This window comes from Hordeum vulgare, chromosome 6H, assembly GCF_904849725.1.
Source record: "Hordeum vulgare subsp. vulgare chromosome 6H, MorexV3_pseudomolecules_assembly, whole genome shotgun sequence".
Taxonomy (NCBI): domain Eukaryota; kingdom Viridiplantae; phylum Streptophyta; class Magnoliopsida; order Poales; family Poaceae; genus Hordeum; species Hordeum vulgare.
Window position 1 is genome coordinate 473,074,339 of NC_058523.1, and position 15,846 is coordinate 473,090,184.

The window sequence follows — 15,846 nt, forward strand, 5'->3', positions numbered from 1 at the left end:
GTCATTTAGGAGAGAACTTAGCTAAGTATAGGTCATTTTTTATTAAATGGGTCATTTTGGACCTAACTAAGCAAATTATGTCATTTAGGTGGAAGCCAAGCTAACTATATGTCCTTTTGGAGCTAACTTGGGTTAAATATGTCATTTTAGAGGAGGAGGATAAAAAGAAGAAGAAATCAAGAAGAAGGAGAAGAAGAAGGAGGAGAAGGTGGCCTTCTCCTCCTTCTCCTTCTTCTCCTCCTCCTCCTTATCCTTCATCTCCTCCTCCTTATTCTCTTCTTCTTCTTCCTTCTTTTCATTTTTCCTATTTCTTCTCCTCTTCTCCTCTTCTTGGAGCTAAATTATATAATTATGTCAAAAATGAACTAGAGAAAACTTACCGTCATGGTCATCAAGGAGGAGAAACACCAGGGTTGCTCGCGACAGCTTCGTTTGGTGACGGTTGCCCTGGAGAAGTGTCGTGCGATGCCGCTCGGGAGTTATTCTGCAGAAAAGATATTTTGCAATGTCTCAGTTAGCATGATGACACTAAGTTGTTAATACTACTTTATAATGACCATTGAAATGAAACTCACATGCCAATCGCAGAGAAGACGGGCATCGGCGGAGCGACTTAACCGTTCTTCTCGCACATACTTTGAAGAGTCGGTCGTATTAGTTAGTAATGAAATAGACATTACACACATGCTTTGGCTAATGTGAAAAAAAAACTTACCACAAAAATCTCGTACATGGCCCGTTGACCTACGTCATTCCGGGTCCTCTCCTCCTCAATCAATCGTGTCGTGGTCCGGTCCCTCTCCTCAAGAGCAGCCTGAAGAGCAACGTGGCTTGCCAATCTCTCTTTCTCAAGAGTAGCCTGGTTTTCCGCTCTCTCTTTCTGAAGAGCAGACTACAACACCATTCCTCGTTACCACAATAATGATCGATGGTCACACACATAATGAAATGGATGAAATTTTTCTGAGTCCGTACAACTAACCTCGATGGCAAGATCGACTAGCCGTGGACGAGGCGTTATCTCAGGATAGGAGCTCGACTGGCGCGCCTTGATCTCCGGGAGAGTGAGTGGACAACGTATTATCCCATCTCCAATGTCTATCGAGCCATGGGACCTCCCACCACCAGATATCATCACCAGCTCTGGATACAAAGATTCCTGGCTCGGGTTAAAGTCCTCCCCTTTCCTAGCCTTCCCCGTGTCCATGTATGTCACGAGCTTGTGGTGGGATGATATGTTGGTGAAGTTATTTGGATCATCCAGGTCAGACTTAGAGAATGCCTTCGCCTTCTTGTAGGAGGCACTGCTACTGCTTCAACAGACCTTCCGTGGCAAATATGCAAAGGATTTCCCCGCGGGCAAAGGAATCCTTCTGCTACGGGCTACGCCTATAGGGACTTCCTTGGCAAATATGCAAAGGATTTCCCCGCGGCCTTGGAGCCTTGCGTTGGTGTTCCCTTGAAGAGGAAAGGGTGATGTAGCACAGCAGCGGTAAGTATTTCCCTCAGTTTGAGAAGCAAGGTATCGATCCAGTGGGAGGATCGCGCCAAGTCACAAGTACATGCACAAACACAAAGAGTTTGCACCCAAAGCTATGAAGGGGTTGTCAATCCCTTATAGATTGTTTGCAAAGTGAGAACTGAAAGCAAAAAGTGAACAAAGCAAAGTAAAAGTGAAAGTGGAGACGATAGTTGTGAATAGACCCGCGGGCCGTAGTGTTCACTAGTGGCTTCTCTCAAAAGCAAGTAGACGGTGGGTGAACGAATTACTGTCGAGCAATTGATAGAACCACGCAAAGTCATGACGTTATCTATGGCAATGATTATATCTATAGGCATCACGTCCAAAACAGGTAGACCGATACTTTCTGCATCTACTACTATTACTCCACACGTCGACCGCTATCCAGCATGCATCTAGTGTATTAAGTTCATAAGAACAGAGTAACGCCTTAAGCAAGATGACATGATGTAGATGGACAATCTCATATCTATGATAAAATCCAATCTTGTTACCCTTGATGGCAACAACATGATGCGTGCCTTGTTGCCCCTTCTGTCACTAGGAAAGGTCACCGCACGGTATGAACCCAAAACCAAGCACTTCTCCCATTGCAAGAATCATAGATCTAGTTGGCCAAACAAAACCCAAGACTCGGAGAGACTTACAAGGATATCAAATCATGCATATAAGAAATCAGCAAAGACTCAAATATAATTCATAGATAATCTGATCACGAATCCACAATTCATCGGATCTCGACAAACACATCGCCAAAGAGGATTACATCGGATAGATCTCCATGAAGATCATGGAGAACTTTGTATTGAAGATCCAAGAGAGAGAGAAGAAGTCATCTAGCTACTAACTATGGACCCGTAGGTCTGAAGTGGACTACTCACGAGTCATTGGAGAGGCGATGATGTTGATGTAGAAGCCCTCCAACTCCAAAGTCCCCTCCAGCAGGGCACCGGGAAGGGTCTCCGGATGAGATCTCGGGGAAACGGAAGCTTGCGGCGGCGGAAAAGTGTTTTCTTGGATGCCCTGATTTTTTCTGGGATTTTAGGGAATATATAGGGGAAAGAGCTAGGGTAGGGGAGCTCCATGGGGGGCCACAAGCTTGGTAGCCGCCGCCCCCCTGGTGGTGGCTATAGGGCTTGTGGGCCCCATGTGGCTCTCCTGCCTTGGCCCTCAAGTCCCCCGATCTTCTTCTGTTCTGGAAAAATTTATTTCGGGTATTTTATTCCGTTTGGACTCCGTTCCAAAATCAAATCTGAAAAGAGTCAAAAACACAGAAAAAACAGGAACTGGCACTTGGCACTGAATTAATAAGTTAGTCTCAAAAAAGATATAAAAGGTATATAAAATATCAAAAGTTGACAAGATAACACCATGAAACCATCAAAAATTATAGATACGTTTGAGATGTATCAAGCATCCCCAAGCTTAACTCCTACTCGTCCTCGAGTAGGGAAGTGATAAAGAATGAAATTTTTATGCTTTCGTGCTACCTAGCATAAATGTCCTTTGTAACTCCTCTTATGTGACGTGAATGTTCAGATCCATTAGATTCAAAACAATACTTTGCTATTGATGTGGAGACAATAATACTTCAAGCAAACTAGCAAGGTAATCATGAACTTCCAAAATAACGAGGCCAAAAGAAAGTTATCCCTACAAAATCATATAGTTTGGCTATGCTCTATCATCCTTGCGCAACGAATTTAAATCATGCACAACCTCGATATTGGCCAAGTAATTGTTTTCACACCTTTACTTTCTCAAACTTTTTCAACTCTCACGCAATACATGAGCATGAGCCATGGTTTTAGCACTATAAGTGGAATGGAGTGTGGTGGAGGTTGCAAGACAAACAAGTATAAGATGGTCACATTAACTAGGCATATCAATGAGCTATGGAGATGCTCATCAATAGATATCAATGTGAATGAGTAGGGATTGCCATACAAATGATGCAGTAGAGCTAAGAGTATGTGAAAGCTCTTAAAGAAAACTAGTGGGTGTGCATCCAACTTGCTTGCTCACGAAGACCTAAGGCAAATTTGAGGAAGCCTATCATTGGAATATACAAGCCAAGTTATATAATGAAATTTCCCACTAGCTATACGGTGGTGACAAAACGAGAGACTCTCAATCATGAAGATCATGGTGCTTAATAAGCACAAGTGTGGAAGGATAGTAGCATTGTCCATTCTCTCTTTTTCTCTCGTTTTATTTGGTGGGCACTTTGTCCTCTTTTTTTATTTTTGTTATTTTTTTTATTTTGGTGGGCATCTTTGGCCTCTTTTATTTCCTCACATGGGACAATGCTCCATCAATGATGATCATCACACTTACAACTCAAAACTTAGAGCAACGATGACTCTATATGGAATGCATTCGGTAGTATACCGTGTGTCGTGGTTTTGTCACGGCAGATGTCCTCATGAAAGGACTTAGTACTGGAGCCATCGCACCTTGGTGGCGACTCAAAGGGGTTAAGCGGGAGAGACACAATGATTTACCTAGGTTCGGCCCCTCAAGAAGAGGTAATAGCCTACGTCCTGCTTTGTGTGTATTGATGTGGATTCGATTACAAGGAAAGCGTAATTCGCCCTAACCTAGCACTCGATGATTTCTAACCCGTCTCTCCCCCTCCAGACTCGCCTTTATATATAGGTCGAAGCCTTAGGGTTTACAAGAGTCCCTTCCTTTTTACAAATCGTGACCACCGCGGTCTCCAAGTCGCCGTCTTGTCGAACCGAGAGTCCTTCCATAAATCATAACCATCCTGCGACTTCGAACCGCCCGGACAGAGGCCCAACTAGCCTTAAAGGATGAATCGCCTTAACAGTAATCCGGCCCATATTTGGCGGGTCACAACTGCAGGCAATATCCCCAACACCGTGACAACAATCTAGCATGGCATAGACATCAATGGGAACATCATGCTAGCTATCTTATGATCATGCAATGGCAATGTAGAAGTGGTGGCACATGTCATGGTGGTAGTTGCATGGCAATATATCTCGGAATGGCTTTGAAAAAGCCATAGTAGGTAGGTATGGTGGCTGTTTTGAGGGAGGCTACTGGTGGGTTTTGTGCACCGGCTAAAGTTGCACGGCACTAAAGAAGATAGTGATGGTGGAAGGTGAAAGTGCATCTAAAACATGGCCTCAACATTAGTCATGAAGACCTCATATACTTGTTGCAAAAGTTTTAGTAGTAATCGAAACAAAGCATTCAACGCATACTCCTAGGGGAAGGGTTGGTAGGTATAAACCATCGCGCGGTCCCGACCGCTACACAAAGGATGACAATCAATAAACTAATCATGCTCAAACTTCATCACATAGCGGTTCACCATACGTGCATGCTACTACGGGAATCACTAACTTAAACCCAAGTATTTCTAGATCCACAACACCTTACTAATATGACTTCAATATTACCGCAACCACAACTCAAAACTAATTGAAATGAATCACACTTCTCTAACTATTCAATGCACATGGAGATGGAAGTTTTCATATCCCTTTGGATAACTACCCCTTTTGAGACTACTATCATAGCATAGATCAACTACCACGCCACGCGTTCTGTGCTCTTAAGGATATAAGTGAAGCACACAGAGCAAAATCAACTAGCTCAAAAGATATAAGTGAAGCACATGTGAGCTGAATTGTCTAACCAAAGGATATAAGTGAAGCTCGACAAAATCACGGTGAGTGCATGTATCTCTCTCTAGGTGTGCAGCAAGGAAGATTGTGACACAACAAAAATAAAAGACTCCTACGATACAAGACGCTCCAAGCAAAACACATAACATGTGGTGAATAAAAATATAGCCCCAAGTAACGTTACCGATGGGTTGAAGACAAAGAGGGGATGCCTTCCCGGGGCATCCCCAAACTTAGGCTTTTACGACATCCTTGAATCAACTTGGGGTGCCTTGGGCATCCCCAAGCTTGAGCTCTTGCCACTCTTTATCTCTTTGTCCATAAGAACTTCACCCAAAACTTGAAAACTTCACAACACGAAACTTAAACAGAAACTCGTGATATCATTAGTATAAGAAGGCAAACCACCACTTCATTAGGTACTGTAGCAAACTTAGATTCTACTTATCTTGATGTTGGGTTACTGTATTTTCAATCTTCCATGGCTAATACGCCCGATACTATCCATAGTTTCATCAAAATAAGCAACCAACTCAACAAAAACAGAATTTGTTAACAGCAGACCAGTCTGTAGCAATCTGTATACTTCGTATACTTCTGGTACTTCAAAAATTCTGAAAACTTACGACAGTATGAAGAATTTGCTAGCAAACAGCAGCAAAAAGAATCAACTCAAAAGCTCTTACAGAAAAAAAATGAAAATTATTTTCGTGAGCAGAAAGTTTCTGTCTTTTCCAGCATGACAAACGATCATCCCCAAGACTAATCATAACGGTTTTACTTGGCACAAACGCAAAAAGAAACACAAAAAACACAATCATAACAGAATTATGAAAGTGTGGAAAACACAAAACGGAAAGAAAAATGATAGATTCGTTGGGTTGCCTCCCAACAAGCGCTATTTTTTAACGCCCTTAGCTAGGCATCAATGATGCTCACACAAAAGACAAGAGTTGAAGCACAACGAGAGCATCATAAAGCATGTGAAAATCACATCTAAGTCTAACATAATTCCTATGCATAGGCATTTTATAGGAAAACAAATTGGCAAGACAACCAATAGTTACCAAATGCAAGGAAGAAGAAAGAGACAATAGCAATCTCAACATAACGAGAGGTAATTTGGTAACATGAAAGTTTCTACCAAAATATTTTCCTCTCTCATAGCAATTACATGTGGGATCATAATGAAATTCAACAATATAGCTATCACAAATGATATTCTTTTTATGATCCACATGTATGCAAAGTTGACGCTTATAAAAAATAGTGGGATTATCATCAAATAAAGTCATGACTTCTCCAATCCCACTTTCAATAATATTGCAAATATAATATTCATCATGAGGCTTAAACAAATCTTCAAGATCATAAGAAGAATCATCGCCCCACTCATGATCATTGCAACAAGTATTGGACAAAGCAAAACTAGCATCCCCAAGCTTAGGGTTTTGCATATTTTTTGCATGATTGTCACTAATAGGATTTATAGTGAAACCATTGCAATCATGCTTTTCATTCAAGGAGACATCGTGAATCACTTCATAAATTTCTTCATCACGATTTTCAGATTCACGCATCTCAAGCAAAACTCCAAAGAGAAAGTCAAGTGCACTCAACTCACTAGCAATTGGTTCAACATAATTGGATCTCTTAAAGAGATTAGCAAGTGGATGAGGATCCATATCACTAGATTTTCAGCAAGCGAAGATGCAAGCATAATGAAGGCACATGGCACACAAGCGAACAGAAAGCAAGCGAGAAAAAGGGCGAACAAAAAGGCGAACGGAAAAAGGCAAACGAAAAAGGCAAAGGAGAAAGGCAAATGAAAACGAGAAATGTGAAGTGGGGGAGAGGAAAATGAGAGGCAACTGGCAAAAAAGGTAAATGCAAGAGATGAGTTTGTGACACCTACTTGGATAGATCTTGATTTGATCTCTCCTCCCCGGCAATGGCGCCAGAAATCCTTCTGCTACTGCGTCAACAGACCTTCCCTGGCAACGGCGCCAGGAATCCTTCTGCTACGGGCTACGCCTATAGGGACTTCCTTGGCAAATATGCAAAGGATTTCCCCGCGGCCTTGGAGCCTTGCGTTGGTGTTCCCTTGAAGAGGAAAGGGTGATGTAGCACAACAGCGGTAAGTATTTCCCTCAGTTTGAGAAGCAAGGTATCGATCCAGTGGGAGGATCGCGCCAAGTCACAAGTACCTGCACAAACACAAAGAGCTTGCACCCAACGCTATGAAGGGGTTGTCAATCCCTTATAGATTGTTTGCAAAGTGAGAACTGAAAGCAAAAAGTAAACAAAGCAAAGTAAAAGTGAAAGTGGAGACGATAGTTGTGAATAGACCCGGGGGCCGTAGGGTTCACTAGTGGCTTCTCTCATGAAAGCAAATAGATGGTGGGTGAACGAATTACTGTCGAGCAATTGATAGAACCGCGCAAAGTCATGACGTTATCTATGGCAATGATTATATCTATAGGCATCACATCCAAAACAAGTAGACCGATACTTTCTGCATCTACTACTATTAGTCCACACGTCCACGGCTATCCAGCATGCACCTAGTGTATTAAGTTCATAAGAACAGAGTAACGCCCTAAGCAAGATGACATGATGTAGATGGACAATCTCATATCTATGATAAAAGCCCATATTATTACCTTGATGGCAACAACACGATGCGTGCCTTGATGCCCCTTCTGTCACTGGGAAAGGTCACCGCACGGTATGAACCCAAAACCAAGCACTTCTCCCATTGCAAGAATCATAGATCTAGTTGGCCAAACAAAATCCAAGACTCGGAGAGACTTACAAGGATATCAAATCTTGCATATAAGAAATCAGCAAAGACTCAAATATAATTCATAGGTAATCTGATCACAAATCCACAATTCATCGGATCTCGACAAACACGCCGCCAAAGAGGATTACATCGGATAGATATCCATGAAGATCATGGAGAACTTTGTATTGAAGATCCAAGAGAGAGAAGAAGCCATCTAGCTACTAACTACGGACCCGTAGGTCTGAAGTGGACTACTCACGAGTCATTGGAGAGGCGATGATGTTGATGTAGAAGCCCTCCAACTCCAAAGTCCCCTCCGGCAGGGCACCGGGAAGGGTCTCCAGATGAGATCTCGCGGAAACGGCAGCTTGTGGCAGCGGAAAAGTGTTTTCGTGGATGCCCTGATTTTTTTCTGGGATTTTAGGGAATATATAGGCGAAAGAGCTAAGGCAGGGGAGCTCCAGGGGGGCCACAAGCTTGGTAGCCGCCGGCCCCCCTGGTGGCGGCTACAGGGCTTGTGGGCCCCCTGTGGCTCTCCTGCCTTGGCCCTCAAGTCCCCCGATTTTCTTCTATTCTGGAAAAATTTATGTCACATCCCTGAAAGCCTAATCAAGTTAGCATTGTGCTCATATCTTCTTTGCATTGCATCCAAGAAAATTTCAACAAGAACAAAGCAAGTGGTGAAGGAAAACTCAAAAACCCTAGCCACTTCTCAAATTCAAAGAAATTATAAACTTGTTCAAATCAATGAACCCAAAATGGCCTCAAGAAAAGTTCAGCTTTTCTGATAATTCTTGAAAGCAAATAAGCAATGAAGAAAACCATTTTCTTAACACATTTGGCATTTTAAATAAATGCAAAAGGCTACTGGTTTCAAGTTTAAAATTTGAATTCAAAAATATATAGTTTCCAAAAATGCTGAAAACTTTATGGGTGATTCGAAATATTCCAACTAACACCCGAGCATTTTTCAAACTATTTTTAGTTTGCTTTTGAAGCCAACATAAATAGAAATCAATGTCAGTAATTAAAACAGAAACAAAACAGAAAAAAATTGAGGAAGGACTTACCTGACGCTCACCTGGCCCGTCCCAGCTTCTTCCTGTCGTCTTCCTCCCCCGCCAGCAGGCAGCAGGAGGTGGCTGCCACGACGCCGCGTGCCTCCACGCAGCTCCCTACCTGCCTGGCCGCCGCTTCGCGCTGGCGAGCGCGGGGATAACCTCCCCGAGATTTGGCCTATCCATTCCCGTGCGCCATTCCCCCTCTCCTCTCGGTTCTTTCCTTCCCCCCTTCTGTCGCCATTGCCAAGAGCTCGAGCTCGAGCTGCCCGTGCCTCTGGCAACTAGATCTCTCCCCCGAGTGCGCCATTCGCTCCGCCTCGACGAGCTGGTCCTCCCTGCAGTAGCCGAAGGTCCCCCGAGCCCTGCAACGCCCACGGCACCGTCGTCGTCAAGCTTCGGCCGTCGGCGAGCTCCGCTCGATTCGTCGCCCACAGCGCTTCCCCGAGCCGTCTAAGCCCTCCCCTACACTCCTCGTGAGCTTGCGCAGCTTTCCCCCAACTTTTCCCCGTCGATCTCTTCCTCTAGGCCTAGTTCCACTAGAGCCCGACGAGGACCGCCGCTGCAGCTCGTCGCCGGTAGCCGTCCGGTGAACGGTTGGTCCATCTGAGGCCACCAGCAGCATCAGGCCATCGCGTAGATGCTTTGGGAGCCTAGCCCCGCGTGTTTTGACCCTGTTTCCGATGACCTCGACGATGGCCGAACTTTGTCGCCGTCGAGCTCGTCGCCGGCGTCGATTCCGACCACCCTAGCCCCTGGGGTTTGCCTCATCGTGCGCGTCGTCAAGTGGTCGATCTCCCCGTGGTCTCCGCGGTGCGTTTGGTCGTCGGAGACGAGTTTCCGATGCCCTCCGCCGTACTGGTGGTCGCCGGAGGCTCCTCGCCGGCAAGGACGACCTCGCCGCAAGTGGCTCTCAGTTGGCCTGAGCCACTGACGTGTGGGGCCAGCCTCTGGATGATTTAGTTATAAAAAATAAAATTAAATAAACTAATAAGTCACTGACATGTGGGTCGAGTGAGGTTAATTAGCTAATTAAGTTTAAAACTAATCTAAATCTGACCAAAGTCACTGACCAGTGGGTCCCACTGGTCAGGTTTGACTTTCAACGGCCAGTTGGACCTGCTCATGTCATGCTGATGCAGTAAACATTTTCTGATTTAAAAGAATTCCAGAAAAATGCCAAAACTTCTAAAAATCATAGAAATTAATCTGTAACTCCAATGAAAATAATTTATAGATGAAAAAGTATCAGAAAAATCCAAGGAATCTGAATATGTCATTTTCAAACATGTTTGAAAATGTTACTGGACCAAACATATAGAATAATGAATAAGTTAAATTTTATAAATGCTTTGGAGATGGAATTTGAAAATCATTTGAATTCCACTTCAAATGCCATGATCAAACATTGCTCAAACACAACCAGCAACTTAACATATCATTTCCATGCATGTTAAAAACAAGTTGGTCTGGGCATCAGGTCGAATCAATTAAAAATGGTATTCGAGAATACCTCGTTTGAAGTGATATTTGAATCTGATTCAAATCAACTTCAAACCTAATAAATGATAGTTATATTAGCATACTACCTTGTATCTTAATGCCATGCTCATGCATCATCTTGTTTCATATGATTGTTATTGATTGTTGTCATTTTCTTCGGTAGGCTCCGCTCCTCCGGATTCCACCGAATATCTGACTAACGGATATTGTCCCTTCTCTGAGCAACAAGGCAAGCAACCATTTTGATTATCCCGATAAATCCCATGTTCTCGCTCCTGCACTTACTTATTGCATTAGGATCAAATGCTCACATGATTTTGCCACGTTAGTTGAACCCACTTCCTTTGCATGACCTGTCCTTGTCACAGTAAATAGCTGAACCTTCCAACCTAGCATACCTGGTAGTTGCCTGAGCCATGATGTGCCTTATCCTGCTATGCATGTTATGCTTAGAGTTGTGTATGGTCTGTCATTTGGGAGATGAACAGAATTGTGAGAATGTGTTCAGTCGGTAAAGGTTGTGTGTTGAACCTGATTTGGTAAAGGTACCGGTGAAAGGCTATGTAGGAGTACATGTCGGGTTGTTTCATTGGAACCGTCCTTAGGAACTGAATTCCGTGTATGTAATCCAAGACTAGATACTACCACACGTTGGGATACTTAATTTACCCTCTCGACTTATTAACCGCTTAGTACTCGGTCGAGGAGTTGCAAGTAGTTTCTGGTGTTTACGGTCATGCTGGAGGCCGTGCATAGCGCTGACCTGAGAGGTGGGCTGTGATGCGGTAGTCAGTGGCACGGTGTACCAAGTGGCACCCAGATGGTGGTCTTGGAAACCCTGCGCACATCGTTTGGGGCCGTGGCGGAAACCTCGGCCGGACTTCCGTGCGGGTTACCCTCAGATAGGCGATAAACCTGGACTAAGTATTAGCGTGGTTAACGGTCGTGGCCGACTCCCTCGCTGGGCTTCCGCTTGAAGGTTGCCGAGGTGCATGACGTGCACATGGCGATAAGTGGCGAGAGCGTGTGTGATGAAGTACACCCCTGCAGGGTTATGATCTATTCGAATAGCCGCGTCAGCGGATATGGACTACTTGGAGGCATATGTTGTTCATAGATAACTTCAATGGCTACTCATAAAACTGTCAAGATAAGCGTGAGTGTCGTGGACGGCATTTCCGTATGGAGACGGAATGATGCCACGATGCAGTATTGTTGTGGTGTTAGTGGACTCGTGTGCGAGAAATCAAGTTGTCAAAAATTATTTAAAAATGCAAGTTGTCTAGCCACGAGTCAAATGCTGGCTTTCCGCATGAAACCCCACAATTCCTTATTGATACATTGCATGAGTAGATAGTTATCCTAAAGTCTTGCTGAGTACCTCCGTACTCATGTTTGCTTAATAATTGTTGCAGAGGTTGTTAATGACCCTAAAGGAGGGTTCTTCCTAGACATCGACGACGACGAGTAGCTGGTGTCCCAGCTACGATCTGGCCCTAGGGTGGGTCTGTAGTATAGTCGGGCCACGTGCCTTCTAGTTTCATCTGTCTGTACTCAGACAGTTTGATTACTTCTGCTCGCTTGTAACTTGAATGACTGTTATGATGGGTCGTGAGACCCCTACTGTGTAATATTATGTGTGTGGCTCTTCCGAGACTTTTAAATAAAGCTTGTATGTTTATGGTTATGTTGTGATGCCATCGATGTATCTATACATATCGGTATGCCATGCGTACGTGTGTCGTACTTGATATGTATGGGGTTCGATTACCTATCCGTAGACTTTAGTAGCATTCCTTACAGGGAAATGCCCCTTTGTGATCCAACGAGCCATGGTAGCTTGCTACTGCTCCGGACACATTGGTTGACCGTCGTGTGTCCTTCTTAGCTGCTGTGTCTGTCCCCTTTGGGGAAATGTCACGCGGTGTAATGGAGTCCTTGTAGCTTGCTACGACTCGTCTACATTCGCTGGTGACCGACACCTGCTTTGCTGGGTCATGTATGCTTGTCCCTGTGCGGAAGTGCCACTTTGGTTTATGACTAGACATGTCGATCCGGGTTCTTTGTCAATGGATTGCTAGCGACACAATTGCATACGCGAGTCAAAAGGCGCAAACGGTCCCGGCTAAGGTAAGGTTGCAGCCGTGGGGTTAACCGTGCGTGAGACCGCAAAGAGATGTGATGTGTTACAGGCTGGATTCCTATGGCTTAGGATCGGGGTCCCGACAGCGTTGGTATCAGAGCCTGACTGACTGTAGGACTACTAAGTCAAATTGGTCGAAGTTGAGTCTAGAATTGCTTTAGTTATATATAAGGGAATTGTTCGTGGAAGGGAACGTAAGACTCTTGTTCTCTTCTCAAGTTATTCTATTCTGGTTATCCTCGTCTTTTCTGCGGGAATTAAGGACTAGGTTACTCATCTTCTTCTAGGCTCGTGTTTCTGATCGGTAGATTATAGGACTACGGGTCAAGAGATATTTGGGTTTCTTTTATCCCTAGGAAAAAGGAAGTAAGTTTGATGATCAGAGAATTGAAGTTGATAGTTGAGTGGTTACGCTATTCTATTTTTGGGTTGTCTCAAAATTGTTTTTGAGCACTTACAGCCGTTATGCTGCCTAAATTTCCATTCAGAGCTCTAATGCTTTTGCATTACTCTCTATTTTCAGATGCCTGGCCGTCCTTCTCGTCAGGTGGTACGTCTGACCAGGTGCATTGATGTGCCGGGTCATACGGCCATGCTGGTCAGGTTGATGTCGGTGTGCGGTTACCGCTGCTACCCAGAGTACACAGTGGAGGACCAGTACCGAGACTTCAACCAGAGCCAGTATATCTGCACTGTTAGGGTATTTCCAGACTACCCTGGAGCTGAGGAGCCAATCCATTGGTCCTATGGATTGGGAGTCACTGTTGACATGGCAGTACAAGATGCTTCTTATTCAAGGCTGACCATTATGAGGGCGAGACATGCACTGTTGCAGAATTCAGAGTTCTGTTATGTTCCTACATCTCAGCCTGGTGAAGAGGGATACCTTAGAGGGGTCTATTTTGATTCCTCTATGGAGGATCCGCTACTGCAGACCACTACTGAGATGCTAGAGAACAGAGACAGGGATGCCCGTGCTCTCCGCATGGAGCTTTATGCTACACGTGCCCGTCTGTGGACGGCTTTGACGCAGCTGGCACCGGTAGTCCAGACAGGGTACGGAGATATGGAGATGCTGAACCCTGTTAGGACCCATCTTCCGGCCCATGTTGACTGGCCCGCTATAGGAGGAGTCACCCCTCTTCGGGGACCCTTACTACCACCAGTCACGGGACCAAGGCCACATCCGTGTCCTTATGGATCCCAGGGATCTCAGGCCAGAGTATTTCCTGATCCGCAGGTTGAGCTTCCAGGCCATGGAGGCAATCTTTATGAGATGTTCTATGCGGATGCCTGAGCTATGAGTGGAAGGATGGTATGGTAGTAGCTGTACGTTCACAGTCCTGTGTGACTTGTGAAGTATGCTTGTGACGTGGAATGAATTCCGGAGGCCTAGTTAAATAATGTATAGGAAGCTTGTAAGCCTCTGATGAGTAGTTTCATAATTTCAGTAGTTTGCTCTTCGGTTAAAGTTGTACTGAACTATGTAAGGGTGTGTATGAACCATGGTGTATATATAGCAGTTGCTTGTTACCATGTTGTTCGGATATTCATTTCCGCATTCAATGTGTTCAGTGCATTCTTAATCCATAGCTAGTATTGATAATGATATTGGTCTAAGCTGTGAGTTTGTTTGTCAGGAGGGTGTTCACCAGGTTGAACCGTGCCCCTGCTCATGAGCAAGGCGAGGGTAGTCAAGCGTCGCAGGAAGACCTGCCTCACCCGCCCTCCCTGGCGGAAGTGATGCTTGAGGCAGAGAGGAACAAAAGGGAGACCAATCGACTATTAGAGCGTATTGAGAAGAATACGGCTCGTCAGCCTAGGAATGCTTCAGTGTCCCTCAATGACTTCGTGAAGCTAAATCCTCCAAAGTTCCATCACTCCGTCGATCCCCTCGACGCTGATGACTGGCTGTGCAGTATCTCACGTAAGATTCGCTCTGCGAATGTTTCTGAGGCCGACAAGGTGACCTTTGCGGCGTATTTTCTGGAAGGAAACACCAATCTGTGGTGGGAGAACTTTGAAGCTATGCGTCCTGCTGAACCAGCAGCCACATGGGCAGACTTTAGTGCAGCCTTCCGTCTGCACCATATTCCACAGGGCCTGATGGACAGAAAGAGAGAGGAGTTTTGTGCATTCACTCAGGGAAAGTTGACCGTGGATGCCTATAGCCGCGAGTTCGGTAACCTCGCCCGCTATGCAACAGAGGAGGTGTCTACTGATGCCAAGAAGCAAGCAAGATTCTGTAAGGGTCTGAGCCCTGAGCTTCGTCGTGATCTGCGCCTCCACGAGTGTGCAAGCTTCCACGCCCTAGTTAACAAGGCGATCAGTGCCGAGACTGGTCATACCGACTTCAAAGCCACAAGGAAGCACTCCCGTGACTTTGGCTCGTCATCTGGTTCCGCGTTTCCAAAACGCAGGTTGTGGGTTCCAAACAGTTCTCTGCCGCCAAGATACACTCCGAGGCCATCCTACATGGCGCCTCAGGCGAATCAGACCAACCCTCCAGCAAAAACTTATGGTGGTCCAGCTAGCAATGCTGCACCACGTGCCAACCAAGTGATATGCTACAAGTGTGGAGAACCCGGGCATTATTCCCGTGAGTGTCCTCAGAATGTGGGTGCCAAGCAACCCGCAAAGTCCGTCGGGCAAGGCAAGTCGGGCAAAGCTTACTATGTGAAGCCAACTCCTGCACGTGGCCGTGTGAACTATGTCTCAGTAGAAGAAGCTGCACAGGACCCCGATGTCATACTGGGTATGCTTCTTGTTAAGCATCACCCAACGTCTGTTCTTTTTGACACTGGGTCTTCTCATTCCTTCATTTCAGAAAGTTATGCACAGTTGCATAACATGTCTTTTTGTGATATGCCAATTCCATTGGTTGTCCAAACCCCTGGCAGTAAGTGGCAAACCTCTAGGATAACCTATGACAATGAAATTCTAGTAGACAGGCTAGTTTTTCTAGCCTCATTGATAGCCCTGAAATCTTCGGATATTAATATCATCTTGGGTATGGACTGGATGTCAGCTCACTATGGCAAGATTGATACTCATACTAGAAATGTTCAGCTTACCCATCCCTCGGGTGAGATAGTCAATGTCTCTACTCGAGTTGCCAAATGCCAACTCTATTCCCTCAATGCCAACCCTCTTCCGGAACTTGAAGACATTCT